Source organism: Pan troglodytes, chromosome 12 (assembly GCF_028858775.2).
Source record: "Pan troglodytes isolate AG18354 chromosome 12, NHGRI_mPanTro3-v2.0_pri, whole genome shotgun sequence".
NCBI lineage: Eukaryota > Metazoa > Chordata > Mammalia > Primates > Hominidae > Pan > Pan troglodytes.
Genome location: NC_072410.2, coordinates 89,647,764 through 89,665,762, shown reverse-complemented (window position 1 = coordinate 89,665,762; position 17,999 = coordinate 89,647,764). Strand labels below are relative to the sequence as shown.

Below are 17,999 nucleotides of genomic sequence, written 5' to 3'. Positions count from 1 at the left end.
AGGCCAGGAATTTGAGACCAGCCTGGGCAACATAGTGTGACACATCTCTACAAAAATAAAAAAAGAAAATTAGCCAGGCTTAGTGGCACATGCCTGTAGTCCTAGCTACTTGGGAGTCTGAGGCAGGAGGATCACTTGAACCCAGGAGTTTGAGGCTGCAGTGAACTATGATGATGCCACCACTGCACTCTAGCCTGAGGGACAAAGTGACAAAGTGAGACCCTGTCTTTGTCTCAAAAAAAAAAAAAAAAAAGAAAAAAGAAAAAAAGGAAAATGGGTGTTGTGTAAAATAAGCAATCTGGATTTTTAATCTATCAGATTGTAAAAATGAAACTTGTGATGTTGTCTTACAAATTTTTAATATTTAGTATTTCTGAAGAGCCATTTGAGACCAATCAGTATTTGGGATTGTGTACCCACCAGAGGCCAGGAGTCCTCTAAAACTAGTTTTCCCTGGATGTTTTTGTGTTACATGGAGATTTAAAGGTCACAGTCCACCTGGCCTTTTTAGCATGTTAAAAGAAAAAAAAAGGCATCAGGAGCCTGTTTTCCTGCCTAAGGGTTTTCCAGTTGAGGTATCTAGAAAGATCTGAGGCTGAGCTTCTTAAATGTCCATCTCTCCCACAGCTACACAGGCTATTATGTATGCTTTGGGATGGTTAATTTCCAAGTCATAGTGATTTTGACACCTTGTGCTGCATCCAGTCTCGCCTACCTATATGCTGTCAGTGACAGTTTGCTACTCAAAAGAGAGGACTAAAAGGGATCCGTGCCCTTTAAAAGAAATAAAAGACCAGCACAGAAAAAAGAGGCCTTGGCTGTGGCAGCAGAGTTAGGGGGGAGCCATGGGAAAGTAATGATCCATGGAGGGTGGGAATAAAAAGGAGTTGTAGTAGGGCCTTGCAGATTTTTGTTTATAGTAGTGGTTCCCAAACATTGTCCACCCAGAATTTATTCCTTTTGGCATTTGCTGGAATTTTATAGACCCCGTTTCATTTTATTGCCCAGTGTGTTTCTTCTTTCATGTCCCATGGGGAACGTTTCTCTGCTTTTGTGTGAGTCCTAGAAGGTCTCCATGCCCTTCTTTAGCTTGCATTCTTCCTCTGTTCTTCCATTCCTAACTCCACCCGAAACTGCCACATTATATTTTTCTTTTCCAGCACATTATGTCTCTCTCCCCCTCTGAAGCCTTCTGTTCAAAATAGCTGCTTATCTTTAGAAAATAGGAAAGGAAGTTTTATTTAATAACTAATATTAAGATATTTAGATAACAGTTGAAAGCAAAATTTGTTACAATCTGTACTTAATACAGTGGGTAAAAGCTCCAGATGGAATGAGTTGAATAATTAAGCAAGAAAGAGAAGAAAATAAAATACCAGCATGAAATAGATTACTTATCAGATACTTGGAGGGGTAATAGCTTTTTAAGAATTGAAACCATAGAACATGTAATAGAGAATAGCACTTATAAACTTAATTATAGAAAAGCAGCAAACAAAATTTGTATAATCCAGACAAACTAAAATAAACAGGAAATAGATTGACAAAGATGTTTTCATCAATAAGACAAATAGAATCTTAAAGTTTATGATCCATAAAAACCAACACGAGAGTAATTTAAAAATCATTAACATTCTAAGAGATAGGTAAAATATATGGATAAAAAGATAATTCAAACAAGGAGAAATAAAAGCAGTAAACAGATATGTGGGGAAATGTTCAAAATCTTTAGTAAAGACATGCAAAATCAGCATTGTGGTAATATAATCAGATAGTAAGAAAAATATTCACAGCTCAGAAGTTACCTTGAAACTAGTAAATTGGTAAAAAATATTTAGAAATAAAATCCAGGGGAAGCAGCCAAGATGGCCGAATAGGAAGAGCTCTGGTCTACAGCTCCCAGCGTGAGTGATGCAGAAGACGGGTGATTTCTGCATTTCCATCTGAGGTACTGGGTTCATCTCACTAGGGAGTGCCAGACAGTGGGCGCAGGACAGTGGGTGCAGTGCACTGTGCTCGAGCCGAAGCAGGGTGAGGCATTGCCTCACTCGGGAAGCGCAAGGGGTCAGGGAGTTCCCTTTCCTAGTCAAAGAAAGGGGTGACAGACAGCACCTGGAAAATCGGGTCACTCCCACCCTAATACTGCGCTTTTCCGACGGGCTTAAAAAACGGCGCACCACGAGATTATATCCCGCACCTGGCTCAGAGGGTTCTACGCCCACAGAGTCTCGCTGATTGCTAGCACAGCAGTCTGAGATCAAACTGCAAGGCCGCAGCAAGGCTGGGGGAGGGGCGCCCGCCATTGCCCAGGCTTGCTTAGGTAAACAAAGCAGCCTGGAAGCTCGAACTGGGTGGAGCCCACCACAGCTCAAAGAGGCCTGCCTGCCTGCCTCTGTAGGCTCCACCTCTGGGGGCAGGGCACAGACAAACAAAAAGACAGCAGTAACGTCTGCAGACTTAAATGTCCCTGTCTGACAGCTTTGAAGAGAGCAGTGGTTCTCCCAGCATGCAGCTGGAGATCTGAGAAGGGGCAGACTGCCTCCTCAAGTGGGTCCCTGACCCCTGACCCCCGAGCAGCCTAACTGGGAGGCACCCCCCAGTAGGGGCAGACTGACACCTCACACGGCCGGGTACTCCTCTGAGACAAAACTTCCAGAGGAACGATCAGACAGCAGCATTCGCGGTTCACGAAAATCCGCTGTTCTACAGCCACCGCTGCTGGTACCCAGGCAAACAGGGTCTGGAGTGGACCTCTAGCAAACTCCAACAGACCTGCAGCTGAGGGTCCTGTCTGCTACAAGGAAAACTAACAAACAGAAAGGACATCCACACCAAAAACCCATCTGTACATCACCATCATCAAAGACCAAAAGTAGATAAAACCACAAAGATGGGGAAAAAACAGAGCAGAAAAACTGGAAACTCTAAAAAGCAGAGCACCTCTCCTCCTGCAAAGGAATCGCAGTTCCTCACCAGCAACGGAACAAAGCTGGACGGAGAATGACTATGACGAGTTGAGAGAAGAAGGCTTCAGACGATCAAACTACTCCGAGCTACAGGAGGAAATTCAAACCAAAGGCAAAGAAGTTGAAAACTTTGAAAAAAATTTAGACGAATGTATAACTAGAATAACCAATACAGAGAAGTGCTTAAAGGAGCTGATGGAGCTGAAAGCCAAGGCTCAAGAACTACGTGAAGAATGCAGAAGCCTCAGGAGCCGATGCGATCAACTGGAAGAAAGGGTATCGGTGATGGAAGATGAAATGAATGAAATGAAGCGAGAAGGGAAGTTTAGAGAAAAAGAATAAAAAGAAATGAACAAAGCCTCCAAGAAATATGGGACTATGTGAAAAGACCAAATCTACGTCTGATTGGTGTACCTGAAAGGGACGGGGAGAATGGAACCAAGTTGGAAAACACTCTGCAGGATATTATCCAGGAGAACTTCCCCAATCTAGCAAGGCAGGCCAACATTCAGATTCAGGAAATACAGAGAACGCCACAAAGATACTCCTTGAGAAGAGCAACTCCAAGACACATAATTGTCAGATTCACCAAAGTTGAAATGAAGGAAAAAATGTTAAGGGCAGCCAGAGAGAAAGGTCGGGTTACCCACAAAGGGAAGCCCATCAGACTAACAGCGGATCTCTCGGCAGAAACTCTACCAGCCAGAAGAGAGTGGGGGCCAATATTCAACATTCTTAAAGAAAAGAATTTTCAACCCAGAATTTCATATGCAGCCAAACTAAGCTTCAGAAGTAAAGGAGAAATAAAATACTTTACAGACAAGCAAATGCTGAGAGATTTTGTCACCACCAGGCCTGCCCTAAAAGAGCTCCTGAAGGAAGCACTAAACATGGAAAGGAACAACCAGTACCAGTCACTGCAAAATCATGCCAAATTGTAAAGACCATCGAGGCTAGGAAGAAACTGCATCAACTAATGAGCAAAATAACCAGCTAACATCAAAATGACAGGATCAAATTCACACATAACAATATTAACTTTAAATGTAAATGGACTAAATGCTCCAAGTAAAAGACACAGACTGGCAAATTGGATAGTCAAGACCCATCAGTGTGCTGTATTCAGGAAACACATCTCACGTGCAGAGACACACATAGGCTCAAAATAAAAGGATGGAAGAAGATCTACCAAGCAAATGGAAAACAAAAAAAGGCAGGGGTTGCAATCCTAGTCTCTGATAAAACAGACTTTAAACCAACAAAGATCAAAAGAGACAAAGAAGGCCATTACATAATGGTAAAGGGATCAATTCAAAAAGAAGAGCTAACTATCCTAAATATATATGCACCAAAAACAGGAGCACCCAGATTCATAAAGCAAGTCCTGAGTGACCTACAAAGAGACTTAGACTCCCACACAATAATAATGGGAGACTTTAACACCCCACTGTCAACATTAGACAGATCAGCGAGACAGAAAGTTAACAAGGATACCCAGGAATTGAACTCAGCTCTGCACCAAGCAGACCTAATAGAAATCTACAGAACTCTCCACCCCAAATCAACAGAGTATACATTTTTTTCAGCACTGCACAACACCTATTCCAAAATTGACCACATAGTTGGAAGTAAAGCTCTCCTCAGCAAATGTAAAAGAACAGAAATGATAACAAACTGTCTCTCAGACCACAGTGCAATCAAACTAGAACTCAGGATTAAGAAACTCACTCAAAACTGCTCAACTACATGGAAACTGAACAACCTGCTCCTGAATGACTACTGGGTACATAACAAAATGAAGGCAGAAATAAAGATGTTCTTTGAAACCAACGAGAACAAAGACACAACATACCAGAATCTCTGGGACACATTCAAAGCAGTGTGTAGAGGGAAATTTATAGCACCAAATGCCCACAAGAGAAAGCAGGAAAGATCCAAAATTGACACCCTAACATCACAATTAAAAGAACTAGAAAAGCAAGAGCAAACACATTCAAAAGCTAGCAGAAGGCAAGAAATAACTAAAATCAGAGCAGAACTGAAGGAAATAGAGACAAAAAAACCCTTCAAAAATTAATGAATCCAGGAACTGGTTTTTTGAAAGGATCAACAAAATTGATAGACCGCTAGCAAGACTAATAAAGAAGAAAAGAGAGAAGAATCAAATAGACGCAATAAAAAATGATAAAGGGGATATCACCACCGATCCCACAGAAATACAAACTACCATCAGAGAATACTACAAACACCTCTACGCAAATAAACTATAAAATCTAGAAGAAATGGATAAATTCCTTGACACATACACCCTCCCAAGACTAAACCAGGAAGAAGTTGAATCTCTGAATAGACCAATAACAGGCTCTGAAATGGTGGCAATAATCACTAGCTTACCAACCAAAAAGAGTCCAGGACCAGATGGATTCACAGCTGAATTCTACCAGAGGTATAAGGAGGAATTGGTACCATTCCTTCTGAAACTATTCCAATCAATAGAAAAAGAGGGAATCCTTCCTAACTCATTTTATGAGGCCAGCATCATCCTGATACCAAAGCCAGGCAGAGACACAACCAAAAAAGAGAATTTTAGACCAATATCCTTGATGAACATTGATGCAAAAATCCTCAATAAAATACTGGCAAACCGAATCCAGCAGCACATCAAAAAGCTTATCCACCATGATCAAGTGGGCTTCATCCCTGGGATGCAAGGCTGGTTCAATATACACAAATCAATAAATGTAATCCAGCATATAAACAGAACCAAAGACAAAAACCACATGATTATCTCAATAGATGCAGAAAAGACCTTTGACAAAATTCAACAACGCTTCCTGCTAAAAACTCTAAATAAATTAGGTATTGATGGGATGTATCTCAAAATAATAAGAGCTATCTATGACAAACCCACAGCCAATATCATACTGAATGGGCAAAAACTGGAAGCATTCCCTTTGAAAACTGGCACAAGACAGGGATGCCCTCTCTCACCACTCCTATTCAACATAGTGTTGGAAGTTCTAGCCAGGGCAATTAGGCAGGAGAAGGAAATAAAGGGTATTCAATTAGGAAAACAGGAATTCAAATTGTCCCTGTTTGCCGACGACATGATTGTCTATCTAGAAAACCCCATTATCTCAGCCCAAAATCTCCTTAAGCTGATAAGCAACTTCAGCAAAGTCTCAGGATACAAAATCAATGTACAAAAATCACAAGCATTCTTATACACCAATAACAGACAAACAGAGAGCCAAATCATGAGTGAACTCCCATTCACAATTACTTCCAAGATAAAAAAATACTTAGGAATCCAACTTACAAGGGACGTGAAGGACCTCTTCAAGGAGAACTACAAACCACTGCTCAATGAAATAAAAGAGGATACAAACAAATGGAAGAACATTCCATGCTCATGGGTAGGAAGAATCAATATCGTGAAAATGGCCATACTGCCCAAGGTAATGTATAGATTCAATGCCATCCGCATCAAGCTACCAATGACTTTCTTCACAGAATTGGAAAAAACTACTTTAAAGTTCATATGGAACCAAAAAAGAGCCCGCATTGCCAAGTGAATCCTAAGCCAAAAAAACAAAGCTGGAGGCATCACGCTAACTGACTTCAAACTATACTACAAGGCTACAGTAACCAAAACAGCATGGTACTGGTACCAAAACAGAGATATAAATCAATGGAACAGAACAGAGCCCTCAGAAATAACGCCGAATATCTACAACTATCTGATCTTTGACAAACCTGAGAAAAACAAGCAATGGGGAAAGGATTCCCTATTTAATAAATGGTGCTGGGAAAACTGGCTAGCCATATGTAGAAAGCTGAAACTGGATCCCTTCCTTACACCTTATACAAAAATTAATTCAAGATGAATTAAAGACTTAAACGTTAGACCTAAAACCATAGAAACCCTAGAAGAAAACCTAGGCATTACCATTCAGGACATAGGCATGGGCCAAGACTTCATGTCTAAAACACTAAAAGCAATGGCAACAAAAGCCAAAATTGACAAATGGGATCTAATTAAACTAAAGAGCTTCTGCACAGCAAAAGAAACTACCATCAGAGTGAACAGGCAAGCTACAAAATGGGAGAAAATTTTTGCAACGTACTCATCTGACAAAGGGCTAATATCCAGAATCTACAATGAACTCAAACAAATTTACAAGAAAAAAACAAACAACCCCATCAAAAAGTGGGCAAAGGATATGAACAGACACTTCTCAAAAGAAGCCATTTATGCAGCCAAAAGACACATGAAAAAATGCTCATCATCCCTGGCCATCAGAGAAATGCAAATCAAAACCACAATGAGATACCATCTCACACCAGTTAGAATGGCAATCATTAAAAAGTCAGGAAACAACAGGTGCTGGAGAGGATGTGGAGAAACAGGAAAGCTTTTACACTGTTGGTGGGACTGTAAACTAGGTCAACCATTGTGGAAGTCAGTGTGACACTTCCTCAGGGATCTAGAAGTAGAAATACCATTTGACCCAGCCATCCCATTACTGGGTATATACCCAAAGGACTATAAATCATGCTGCTATGAAGACACATGCACACGTATGTTTATTGCGGCACTATTCACAATAGCAAAGACTTGTAACCAAGCCAAATGGCCAACAATGATAGACTGGATTAAGAAGATGTGGCACATATACACCGTGGAATACTATGCAGCCATAAAAAATGATGAGTTCATGTCCTTTGTAGGGACATGGATGAAATTGGAAATCATCATTCTCAGTAAACTATCGCAAGAACAGAAAACCAAACACCGCATATTCTCACTCATAGGTGGGAATTGAACAATGAGAACACATGGACACAGGAAGGGGAACATCACACTCTGGGGACTGTTGTGGGGTGGGGGGAGGCGGGAGGGATAGCATCAGGAGATATACCTAATGCTAAATGACGAGTTAATGGGTGCAGCACACCAGCATGGCACATGTATACGTACGTAACTAACCTGCACATTGTGCACATGTACCCTAAAGCTTAAAGTATAATAATAATAAAATAAAAAAATAGAAAATAAATAAAAAGAAATAAAATCCATTTTTGACATGTTAATTAATCTATTTATTTATTTTCTGAGATGGAGTCTCACTCTGTCGCGCAGGCTGGAGTGCAGTGGTGGGATCTCTGTTCACTGCAAGCTCCGCCTCCCGGTTCACGCCATTCTCCTGCCTCAGCCTTCTGAGTAGCTGGGACTACAGGTGCCCGCCACCACGCCTGGGTAATTTTTTGTATTTTTAGTAGAGACAGGGTTTCACCATGTTGGCCAGGATGGTCTCGATCTCCTGACTTCGTCATCTGCCTGCCTCAGCCTCCCAAAGTGCTGAGATTACAGTCGTGAGCTACCATGCCTGGCTGACAACATGTTAATTTAATATATTAATATAGTGCTATTGATGTTATTGATTGACATATTCTTTTTGGAAATTCATCTGTTGATATACTCAGAAATTCAACAGCCCAGCACTAGATTCTACAGAAAGTGGTGAACGAAATAATCTACACTATAGTGCACGACCTGACCAGCTTCCCGAGATGTGGAGATGGCAGGCATGAGCAGGCATGAGTCACTGTGCTTAACCATCCCAAAGCTGTTATGTATGCTTTGGGATGGTTAATTTTCAAGTCATAGTGATTTCGAGACCTTGCACATCCCTTTTGTTGCTGATATGCTGGTTTGGTTTCCCTTTTATATGTTCTTCTCATTGCGCCCTGCCATAATAATTACGAAGTCGATGAGGATGGCTAACGTTTGCTGAGTGCCTGCTGTGTGCTGAGTTCTGTGTACTGTGAATATATATGAATTCATTCAGGTCACACAACAGCCATATGAGCTGGATACAATTATTTTTCTCATTTTACAGGTGAAGAAGTGGGGTAGAAAAACATTAAATAACTTACCCAATGTCCTGCCAGTAAGAAATAATTTAGTTGGGATTCAAACTCCTGGAGGTCTGATTCCAGGCTGTTACTCTTAATGTCTATGCTCTGTATTCTCCCCATGATGAGACAGTTACATTAGTGTAATCGACTCATGTTATATTTTCTTGTTCGCTATATCTCCTAGCACATTGCCTTGCATACTAAGCAATTCGTAAATGTTAACTGAATGCATGAGAAAATAATTACTAAGAATAAAACTTTGTGCTTGTGGAGGATGTTCTTTGGAGCTTTATCTCTAATAGTTAAAAAATGCAGACAAGGCTGAGCGTGGTGGCTCACACCTGTAATCCCAGCACTTTGCAGGGCTGAAGTGGGCAGATCACTTAAGGTCAGGAGTTCAAGACCAGCGTGGCCAACATGGTGAAACCCTGTTTAGTACATAATTTTTGTATGTACTAAAAATACAAAAATTAGCCAGGAGTGGTGGTGGGTGCCTGTAATCTCAGCTACTTGGGATGCTGAGGCAGGAGAATGGCTTGAACTTGGGAGATGGACATTGCGGTGAGCCGAGATCACACCACTACATTCCAGCCTGGGTGACAGAGTGAGACCTTGTCTCAAAGAAAGAAACAAAGAAAGAAATGCAGACAAGCTAAGCGCAGTAGAGGAATGGCTATATAATTTACCATCTGCCAATGGAATATTATATAGCTACTAAAATCAATCATTAAGGCTCTGTAGCAATACATGGTGCATACCACTATGAAGGCTGTATAGTAAGAAAAGAATGCAAATGTAAACTGTAGTGGTTAAACTGTAATCTGAACACTCCTCTAGGCTTTACAAATTTGTGGGTATAGATAATGTAATGATCAAATCACATTACGCTAGCCGAAAGCCCTTGCTTGCTTACCTGCACCCCTCTGCACCCCCTGCAAGTGTTTCTGATGATCCCCAAGGGCTGCTCCCCAGCCTGCTGAATTACAGGGATGGAAAGGAACCTGTGGATTGTGTCCCTCAGCCACCTCATTTTTGCAGATGGAGACACTGTAGTCTACATAGTGATTTTGAAGTCTTTTAAGATTGTTGCCGAAGGAAGCCTCAATCTCAAGGTGTTTGGTGTTTCTGCAGGCAACAAATGTTGCTGCGTTTTTCCTAAGGGGGACAGAGCCTTGAGGTTTAGGAATCATTAGGAGAGAGCGACAGTGACAGCGTGTGTGATGAAGAATGTGAAGTGGAATTTTATGACATGCCTAATATCTGGAGCTCCTTAGGTTATGCAAGGTATAAAACTAGATCAAAATAGATAGCGCACAGCAATGGCGAGGTTGATGATAAATGAACAGGAAGCTATAAACAAAGTTGAGATGATGAATGGCCTCATCTCATCTGGTGTGTGTGATAGCGCTTTGTATCTCCTGGGTTATAAACAGAACATGGTATTGAAGCATTTACTAATGCCCACCAGCATTAAAAATTTGTGGTATTTTTGGAATTGTTGTTTGCATTGAGATTGATCTTTTCTACTTGTTGAAATCTGCATTTACTTTAACATTAGCTTGATATACCTGGTATTTGATAGGTGGGGATGGAATGAAAATGGTCTTATTAATTTTCAAACCAGGTAACAAAAAGAGTAATGTCCTATTTGCTTGAATGAACTAAGCCAATGGTTAAAATAGTCTTTAAAGTCAGTGATGCTTGAATGGTATCTCACCACCATGTTGGTTTGTTGATGATAATAGTCTTGGTAGATCCTGTGGAGGAACTTCCTCGTAATGATGTCTGTCCACCCCCAACATTTTTGTAGGTATTAATTAGTATGTTTCTACATCTTCTGGCATGCTTTATTTTCCTTTTTTCTTTTTCTTCTTTAGAGATGGGGTCTCACTGTGTTGCCAAAGCTGGTCTCAAACTCCTGGCTTCAAGTGATCCTCCCACCTTGGCCTCCTACAGTGCTGGGATTTCAGGCATGAGCCACCATGCCTGGCCCCCAGCATGCTTTTATTGGCTGTTTTTAAAAAGTCACCTCTTTGTCTAGAGCAAGCTTGTCCAACCCCAGCCCATGGGGTGCATGTGGCTCAGGATGGCTTTGAATGCGGCCCAACACAAATTTGCAAACTTTCTTAAAACATGAGATCTTTCTGTGATTTTTTTTAAAGCTCATCAGCTATCATAAGTGTTAGTGTATTTAATGTGTGACTCATGACAGTTCTTCTTCCAGTGTAGCTCAGGGAAGCCAAAAGATTGGAAACCCCTCATCTAGAGTTTAAAACTAATGGTTACTATGAATATTCGTGAAGTCTTTTAGTTCTTGTGATATATAAAATAGAAAACACCTTCATTATAAAAGAATGAAACGATAATGTATTTTTACATCTGGTGTCAAATCAATGCATATATTCTTTAAAAAAAACCAAAGAGATGCTCACTGATGGGGAGCGTTGGGTGCATCTTTAACTTTTTTAAAGCATTTTCTCTTTGGAACTCTGTCGTGTCTTTTGCATGTACTATGGAGAATACTAGTCTCTTCTCTCATATGTAAAAGAAAATCCCTGTACCTTCATAATGATTATATATTTAGTGAGTTTTAAGTTAAAACTTTTAGAAATTTAATTAGAATCTGGCTAATGGGATATTTAAAAATGGAAAATAAGATTTAAAAACCCAAAGCCAAGTGTCCAGTGCACATTGAAAGCGTATCCAATAGAAGATCCTGTAGCTATCCTTGTTTTTCCCCGGTTCTGTCTCCTGTGATTCAGATCTGCCTGGGTCCTAAGTTTTAATCTATCATTTATATTCTTTGTGTTTAACTCTGTCTACTTTTACAGACTGCCTTATATCCTTATGGAAATGAACAGGAATCGGGCCTGTGTCTGTATCTGAAACCCAGCTTGTCTCCCTTTCTCCCTGCCTCTTACACTCCAGCCACATCAGCTCCCTCTCAGTTTTGGAGCCTTTCTAAAACACCTCACCTCAAGATCTTCGCTCATGTTATTTGTTCTTCTGTAAACACTCTTCTGCCAACTTTTCACCTTGCTGTATTCTTCCCCCTTTAGGTTCAGCTTAAATCTCACTTCCTTGGACAGGTTGCTCTGGATCACCCTAACTCTGGTGTTTTGGTGGAGTCCGAGTCAGTATAAGTTAACAGACAGATAATCAAGAATTGAAGATAGGCAGTTTTAGAACACAACAACTGTAAATCTCCACATTCCATAGGGACAAAACCAGTCCACATTCTTCTTTCTTGGTCATGTGTATGACTAGGCCTTCCTGGTTCCTCTGTTCTAGCTTTGGAAGAAGGTAACTGTCTTCTTGGAGTCCAGCCTTTCTTTTTTCCCCTTGATGATGCATACTGAATGAAAAGGCAAGCATATAGGTTTGGTTTTGTGTAGTGTGGCATAGTTTTTTTTTTTTTTGACAGGGTCTCATTCTGTCACTGAGGCTGGAATGCAGTGGTGCAATCTCAGCTCACTGCAACTCCTGCCTCCCGTGTTCAAGTGATTCTCATGTCTCAGCCTCCCAAGTAGCTGGGACTACAGGTACATGCCACCATGTCTGGCTAATTTTTGGTATTTTTTAAAGTAGAGACGGGGGTATGCCTTGTTGACCAGGCTGGTCTTGAACTCCTGGCCTCAAGTGATCTGCCTGCCTGGGCCTCCCAAAGTGCTGGGATTACGGGTGTGAGTAATCCGTGCGCAGCCTAAGTAGCATAGGTTCTTAAAGTGAGCAATGGTTTGCTGCAGCATGTAATTATTACATAACATATTTGTTATCCTAAAGCAGAATGGGGGGAGAAATAATGTGGTAACTTAACTTTCTAAAAATATTGCTACCCATCACCAACCAGCCCTGCAAGGGATATCAACAAAAATGCTGAAGGCCTTTAAGGGAATATTATTCTAATCAGAGACAAGTGGGAAAGTCAAATCAAAATCATGTGTGTGTCTGTTCTGCAAAAGGACAGATACAGGTTTTCCTTCAGATGGAGGTTTGTTTTCCCTGCTCTGCCTTTGCCACGATAACTTGAAATGGTCTGTCTGCTGGCACAGAAAGCCAGGGAGCGGGTGGAGTGGCCAGGACCCTGCTGCAGGAAGGTCAAGAACATTCTTAGAGTGCCTTTTGGGAACCAGCAGCCGAAGTATTTTTATAGTCAGCTAAGATAACAGGAAAGAAAGAGGCAGGGTCTGCCTTTTTATGGTGTAAATTTTTAGAAAATTCAGTTTGCCCGCATTTATATACAAGTCATGAATATTTGTTCATCTAAACAAGGTTCCAATTCGTGGCACAGAATGTGAATATTGTTCTGTCAGCCCAGTTACTTGAGTACTGCAAGTTGTTTTACAGACCAAAGTGAATGGTGGAATACAACTGAAACGCCTGACTTATTTAAAACCTCCGGCTTGTTGTTCTTCCAGCATGGATCCTTTTGCTCGTTTTGACCTTTTACAGTTGTACCGTGAGATACTTTGAGTGACCGTCACAAAATTACACTTTCTGGAGTAACAGGCTGAAGGCCTACCTCTTGTTAATTGCAGTAGTTCCCAGGTGACTCTCTGATGCAATATGGTGAATTATGGTGATGACCAGCAAAGTGTCAAGCTAACAAGGTTATGGAATGTCTCAGCCAGCATTCTACAGTTCACCTTCCTGTAATATTTTCTAAAATATATGCCCCATGGCTAGCCTTGTAACCAGCGTACCACAAGCATCTCAAGTCAACCTTAACGATAACGTACTCTTTTCCTCTTGATGTTCTGAGGTTTTATAGAACTTGGGAAGCACAGATGATACATCACTAGATGATGTTTTGAGAGTGGCATGAACTTTTGAAACAGAAGGAAACTATTCATAGTTGAATCCTAAAGTTTGTAGGTGTATTTTCAATTTGTTTCTGTGATGTAAATGACCATTAGGTATAAAAAGACTGCCTGCCACAAAGGGTTCAATACATACTTATTGAGCTGAGACAAAGAGCTTTATATTGTCATTTAGATTTTAGAAATGCTAGAACTGGAGAATAGATATTTTATTTATTATTCATAAAGGATTATAAATACTGGACTTTTATTGGTTGAAGTAAGTCAAGCAGAAACCATTTCCTTTATAACCAGAGAGACACAGGGTTGTTGGAGTTTAGGGATTATTGCTGTATCCACGTATGCAAGTATAGTCCTTGAAACAACTGTGTGGAGGTTATCTCAGGGGGTTAGAGGTAGATTTAAATGAAACTAAGTTCATGATAGAGTTCAAAGTCTACTGCTGATATTGGGAATACCTTGTAAAAGTCAATTGGTTACTGTTTCTTTGTTTAAAAAAAGGTGGTGTTGGCCGGGCGCAGTGGCTCACACCTGTAATCTCAGCACTTTGGGAGGCCGAGGTGGGCGGATGATGAAGTCAGGAGATCGAAACCATCCTGGCTAACACGGTGAAACCCCATCTCTACTAAAAATACAAAAAATTAGCCAGGTATGGTGGCAGGTGCCTGTAGTCCCAGCTACTCGGGAGGCTGAGGCAGGAGAATGGCACGATCCCAGGAGGCGGAGCTTGCAGTGAGCCGAGATGGCGCCACTGCACTCCAGCCTGGGTGACAGAGTGAGACCCCGTCTCAAAAAAAAAAAGAAGAAAAGATGGTGAGATATATATATATATATATATATATATGTATCTATATATATACACACACACACACATATATATGTATGTATATATACACATACACACACATTGTATTCTAGTATAGATTGATTATAGGGAGCCCTCACTTTGCATCTTAAAAATCAATTTAAAAATGATGAGTTCTATGACCTTAAGAAATTTTTGCCAAAGCATTAAAAATGTTTTAGTGTAGGTTATTAATATATAGGGAAATGAAAAAAATAGTACAGCTAATATTTATTTAGTACTTGATAATTTAAAATGTTAGAAACATTGAGAGTTAAATGTTTCATTTCTTTTGAGTAAAACTTGGGAATAATTTCAACATGTTTGCTTTTCATTGTATAACTGATGATATAGAGTATTTCTTTTCTTTTGTGTACTGTCGTACTCCTTTTTGAGTTTGTACAAAATGTTGGAAGCTGATCCAAAGTTGTGAAATACCTGAGAGTTCCTTTAATGTTAATTCCTTTGGGAATCTTCATCCTGTTCATTACAGCCACCTTCCAATTTCACTTCCAGTGTTGTCACTTTGTATTTCTTTGCTATACTTTCTTTTTTGTTGGCTCATACTGTCTTTCGATTATCCACTTTTGTAAAATGTCCTGTGATTTTTATCCCTCTGAGATGAGGAGATGGCAGAACTACCTGCTTTGCTGTTTGTTCCTGAACTGAATACCAGATGTGCAGGGACCAATCACCGACAGGCTTTCAGAGAAGTGACATGATTGGTCATTGGTCGTGATACACATCTGTTATTCACATCATGATTTGCGAACCAAAGAGCTAGCAGTGAAGTTTGTATTTGATGCAGTTACTCAGTTAATATACCTTGGTAAGTGAAGTCTGAACCACGTTGTTGGGGGACTGGTATTATTTAACAAAACTACGGTAACAGAAATTCATGCGTATTGGAACCATACCAAGTGAGGAGTGCCTGTATTCCAGTTATAAATTCTTTATAGTACATTTAAAGCTGGGCCTAGCTCCCTTTGCTTTACCCATTACACACTGAGCCTGTCCAGTGTAGCCAAACTGTGGTGCAGAAAATCAATTCAGAATTGAACTGAGAGTTTCAAAGTCATTGATTCAACCTTGGAGTCAGCTTTGACTTTCTCTTTTCTTACCCAAGACCTCACAGAGTAGTTTGGGCACTAATGAAAGTATTTTTCAGACCCCATCCAGCATGGGGAGTTTTGACTTGATCTGCAGCCTATGCCCTGAAGAAAGTTTCTGGGTTGTCACCTTTGCAACATAGGTTTGCTCATTATCTCCCAAATATGCCCATCACCTCTCCTTTCTACGTATTGTCTTCCTAAAATGCACTTTCTGATGTTGTCTGAATCTTGACTAGTTTCAAAAACTTATCCTAAATGATCTCTCCTGTGAAGTCTATTTTAACTTCCTAGAAATGTCTTTTCTCCTCTGCAGTTCCAAAGGATTTATATTTCATACTTTCCAGTTACCGCTTATTTGCTGATCTGTATTTTTAGTTATGTGTTATTTAATTTCTCCATTTAGCTTTTAAGTCCTAGATGGGCAGGGACTGAATCTTCTATACCATGAGGAATGGCATTTGACAGAGTGATAGGTATAAATCTGTCCCTTCCCTCATTCAGTATTTTCTGGGTTTTTTTTTTGTTTGTTTGTTTGTTTGTTTTTGTTTGTTTGTTTGTTTGTTTTAGCATTTCTTCTAGACATTGGGCTATGTGCTAGCAGTAAAACATAACAAGGTAACTTCCTGACCTCACAGAGCTCTGGTTGAGTGAGGCATACAGAGAAGTAGTCAGTCAGTTGTAATGCCATAAGATGCATGGAATGATGGATAGTGAATCAGATTTGTGGCAGCAAGAAGGTAAGTGTCAAGCCTAGATGAGGGGCAATGGGAATGCTTCTAGAAGTGAGGTTCAGGCAGAGTCTGAAAGATATGTAGGAATCAGGTAGTTGACGGAGGCCAGATGGAAAGAATGTTCTAGGCAGAGGACTCAGTGTGGATAAAACTCTGGAAGGGTGAGAGCACACTGAGGAACTGAATTAAGTTCCATGTAGCTGTATTGTAGAGAATGAGGTAAGATTGCTAAGTGTGATGAGATTGCAGAGGATCCCTGTAATGGGCAAAAAGTTGACATCTTTGGTGAATGTTCAGGAGGGAGGACTTCCAGGACCAGATGTTTGAGTAGATAAAATGAGGGGGCAGCACCCAGGTGTTTCTTAAGGATCACTTGGTGGATGGAGGTATTGGAGGGAAGACGATGAGTTCAATTTTGGACATTTTGAATTTGAGGTGCCTATGAAATATGTACATGGTGACATATAGTTGTAGACAATTTGAAGCTCGGAAGAAAGCTTTGACCAGAAAATAAAAATTTGGGTGACATCAGTATATGATAGGATGAAATCATAGAGAAAGAGTGTGTAGAGTCAGTGAAGAAGACTTCAAGACCAAACCTTAACACACATCAGTATATGACGAACAAGTAAAGAGAGCAGAGTCTGCAAAGAATGTTAAGATGGATCATGCAGGAGGAAGGAGCAGAATAGGTGAGTGAGGTGTCATGGAAACCAAGGGAAGACTGCAATCCATCCATTGGGTTTAGAAATGTGGAAACCATTCATGACCCTAGCAAGAATAGTTTCTGTGTAGAGGAGGGGCAGGGAATGGGAAAACATAAACCGGCCCAAGATAGATTGTAGCGCATTGAGAAGTCAACAAACAATTATGGTGGAAAGTTTAGTTATGGAGGAGACGATTTAAAGAGGGTAGAAGCTGGAAGGAAATGGAGCTGAGGGGCTTTTATTATAATATTGTTCAAGCTGCTGGAAATCTGTGATGTTTAAAGGCTGATAGGAAGAATTCATTAGTGATAAAGAGGTTGACCATAAGCTAAAATAGCCAGAGTTATAACTCCTCTTAAAATTCTTTGCCCAGTCTGTCCTGTTATCTTTCAGTATTCTAAATAATTTAATTCCAAACTAATTTTGGACTTCACTGAGATCTTGTTACACAAGATTGCAAATTCCTATAAAGTATGATTCAAACTATTCTACTTATTTGTTCTGGGTAGCATTTAGTGTCTTAAATAGAGAAAATTTTCAACAAATATTATTTTTATTACTGATTTGTTTCTTTATTTTTTGAGCAAATATATTTAATTTTTAATTTTTGTGAGTACATAGTAGGTATGTATATTTATGGGGTACAGGAGATGTTTTGATACAGGCATGCAATGCGTAATCACATCATGGAGAATGAGGTGAGCAAATACTTATTTAATTTCCACTGTATGCCAGACATTTTTCTAGGTGCCAAGGATGTTAAGGTTACCAGGCCATACACACTACCAGGCCATACATACTCTTTGTTCTCGAGGAGTTTGTCATCTAGGGAGTCAGTTAATGAAATAATTATGGATTGCAAATGGTACTTAAAATGGCATGGTGATAGACAATCAT

At 40.2% G+C, this 17,999-nt stretch overlaps 1 protein-coding gene across 15 annotated transcripts in view; it reads left to right on the top strand.

Annotated features, from left to right (window-relative positions):
* Positions 1 to 17,999, top strand: part of LTBP1 (latent transforming growth factor beta binding protein 1) — a 450,758-nt gene that overhangs the window by 220,639 nt on the left and 212,120 nt on the right. The gene's annotated exons all lie outside the window — the stretch shown is intronic.